Below are 3,585 nucleotides of genomic sequence, written 5' to 3'. Positions count from 1 at the left end.
TATATTTTAGTGTATAACACTTCCTACTTCGTCCACCACAATACACTACAGGCCAAATCTGTTTAATGGATACCCTGCATAAGGCTGAACCCTAAGACTTTAAAAACTTGATGAATAAAAGCCAAAAGAGCCTTTTAATTAAGAGTTGCCAAAAGTTTTTGTTGTTCGGAAACAGAAACATTAATTCACCTCTAAGGCAAAGGGTTCTCTATGGCTACAAAAACACACACTCTGTATATCCATGGTCCTCTTGCCTTCTTTTTACACAGTTTTATGAACTGACTACATATTCACCATTTTTAAGTTTTAGTTATTTCACTTTGCAAAAATGGTATTGTGCTGTATGTGATTGGGGGTGGCTTCTTTTTTCATTTCTTATGACATTGTTAACTTTATCTATGGAGCACATGCACCATAGTTCATTTACCCACTCTTCCACTGACGAGCATTTAGGCCCTTTCAGGATTTTTCCACAGTAAATAGTAGTGCCATGAGCCTGCCATACACGTTCCCAGGTGTATGCATATTAGAGATTTTCTTAGCTGTATACCTAAAGTGGAATTGCTGGGTCATGGGGTATATAAATGTTCAACATTTGGGGACAATGACAAGCTCTTGCTTGGAGTGACAGCAATAAATAACACTCCCTCCAGAAATCTATAATGGATCGTTTGAAACTAAATCCTTGATAATTCCAGATTTTTTTTTTTTTTTTTTTTGGCAGTTCAAAAGATACAAAATGGCGCCTCACTGTGGTCTTGATCCGCACCATGAATGATGCCAGATACTATGTCATGGTTTTATTGGCCACATAAATATGCTTTCTTTTTCCCACTGGTATTTTTTAATAGCACATTAACAATACACAATTAACAAGGGGAGAAAATCACAAGCTTCTTAACTCTTTGCTTTTATGCTTTTCCTCTTTGCTGTGTCAAATGGGTTCCCTGTTCGTTTATCTCAGCAGCTCTGTCAACAGGGAACATTTGCAATGAATTTGGTTTCGCGCACACACACAAAAGGGGAAACCAGAAATGCACAAGTCTCCATCAGTTGTTTGCTAAATGCCACTTACTGCGCAGTCAGGGTCCAGGACCGCGAGGACACGCGTGCAGGCGGGCAACTCCGGGAGGCTGCCGCTTCCCAGCCAGACGGCACCAGAGCGGAGCTGAAAGCGACCCCGCTGCGAATGATTACAAACAGCCCCGTTTCTCGAATTCATCATCAAAGATTTGGGGCCTAGTCTTTAAGAACCGGCGGGCCCTTCCCTTGGTCAGCCGCGTCCTTGTGCTCGGCGCCTCACCAGTCCCAAGAGCAAACTCAAAGAGGAATGTTCCAGGCCCTCGGCTCCCGCGGATCGCGCCGTCCTTCCCCACACGCTTCTCGCCGGCGCTGTAACGACTTCCATCATTTTGTCTTTAGCAAGTCGGTGCGTTGTAACTTTGCCTCCAAAACCTATTTCAGGAGCCAAAAGAGCCGCGGGGCCTGTACAGAGCGCGGCTTCGAGGCCCTGCCTGATTTCTTGTTCCTTCAGTGTCTCCTTCACGGCAGCGGACTCAGATCCTGTGCGAGCTTGGGTCACCTCCCGGCAGAACACGACGTTGTACGGTCCCTCTTTTTTGGCCTCTTCCGGACCAGCACCTGGAAAGATGACAACGCCTGGGCTGCATCGTACTGGGACTCTGGCAGCCAGACCCGCAGTGGTGACTTCAACTCCAGCTCACCTCCGGACGTCTACAGGAATGACTGTCTCCATCCTCTCCGCTCCTTTGGCCAGGATCACCGGGATGGGCTTCGAAGCCATTTTTCTGTTGTATTTTTTTAAAGACTGTACCTCGACTGTCTGCCCTGAGACGCGACGCCTTGGCCCCTTCGCGCGAGGGGGACCCAACCACCGCTGGACTGAAGGGGGGACGCAGGTGAGCGCGCCCGCGGATCCCCCAGACTCGGTCCTCAGCTTTGCACCTGCATGAATACGCTCTTGGGTGCAATGTCTGTTTGCGTTTTCCTGCGTTCTTAGGTCACGTGTGCTTTTCTTTGTAGGAGTTCCCAATGTACTCTTCTAATTCTTTATTTTAAAATAATTTAAACTTATAGAGAAGTTGAGAGAAAAATGCAAAGCATTTCCATACATACCTTCGCCCCCCCCATCGCTGTTAATCTTCTATCACATTTGCCTTATTCTCATTTTCTTCTCTTTCTCTCCTCCTGTGTGTGTGCAGGTGTGTTTTTTATCTCGGAACCATTTCAGAGAGTTACTATCAAATATGACACCCGTTAGTAAATCAATACTTTAGTGTGTACTTCCTAAAAACAAAGAGAATCTCTTACACAGCCAAATACAACCACTGAACCCAGGAGAATGGCATTCTATACCGCCTCCGCTAAATCCACGCACTCCATTCTAACTTGGCTAGTTGCCCCAACAGTTTCTTTCATGCTGCACATAGTTGTCCTGTCTCTTTAGCTCAGACAGTTCCTCAGTCATCTGTCTTTCATGACCTTGACACTCCAGAGAAGTACAGGCCAGTTACTTTGTAGAAGGTCCCCCATTTTGGATTTGTCTGGTATTTCCTCATAATCTCCTCTAGGTTATGCATTTTAGGCCAGAAGACCACAGAATTGATTCTGGGTCCTTCTTAGAGCATCCTATAAAAAGGCACATGATGTTGAAGTTAACTTTTATTAACTGATTACTTTGGTGTCTGCCAAATTTCTCTTATAAGTTTATATAAGTATTTTGAACTTATAATAATATCTAATCAATAAGCATTTGAGGGTCCTTTGATACTATGTAAATATCTACCCCATGCCTACCCCTATGCTGTCACCTCACTGCCTTAATCATATTTCCCATTAAGTTCTCATACCTGATACTTCAGAATTATCCTGTCTATTTTTGACCCTTTTCTCTCCCACATAAGTTGTTAAAATTAGTTTTGCACGTTCCATGATTTTGATTGTAATTGCTTTGAATCTATAATTCGAGTTGAGAAGTAGTGGCATCTTTACGATGTTGTCTTCCTTCCCATAAACATAAGTCTCTCCATTTATTCAAATTCTCTTTTATATCTCTTAATAAAGTTTTATAATTTTCTCTATGGAAATCTTGGAGAAATGTCTCGAAGCAAAGGAACTGGTTTCGTAATATGTAGAGGTGAGATGTGGACAGAAAAAAACAGATATGAAATTTCAATCTTCATCTCAGACTGGAGTTGAGTCTAGATTGAACTGGACTTGGTTCAGCTCAACTCAAAGTGAATATTCAAGTCACATCTGTATGAGTATTTAAGATTAATGGTGTGGCGCCTGAGTGCCTCAGTCTGTTAGGCATCTGCCTTCAGCTCAGGTGATGATCCCAAGGTCCCAGGATCCAGTCACACGTTGAGCTCCCTGCTCTGCAGGGAGTCTGCTTCTCCCCCTGCCGCTCCCCCCACTCGCTCACAATCTCTGACTCTCTCACTCTCTCTCAAATAAATAAATAACATCTTTTAAAAAAAAAGATTGATGGTGAAATGTGTTTGACTTTAGATACTTCACATAGAATGGAAGCATCCCCCACTTCCTCCACCACTCCCGACCTGA

General features: G+C 43.8%; 1 pseudogene; it reads right to left on the bottom strand.

Moving 5' to 3' along the window:
• Positions 1-1,239: 1,239 nt before the first annotated feature.
• On the bottom strand, positions 1,240-1,825 carry LOC103656823 (annotated as a pseudogene).
• Positions 1,826-3,585: the final 1,760 nt, after the last annotated feature.

Source organism: Ursus maritimus, unplaced genomic scaffold (genome assembly GCF_017311325.1).
Source record: "Ursus maritimus isolate PB19 unplaced genomic scaffold, ASM1731132v1 scaffold_21, whole genome shotgun sequence".
NCBI lineage: Eukaryota > Metazoa > Chordata > Mammalia > Carnivora > Ursidae > Ursus > Ursus maritimus.
This window is presented reverse-complemented; position numbering and strand designations above follow the sequence as displayed.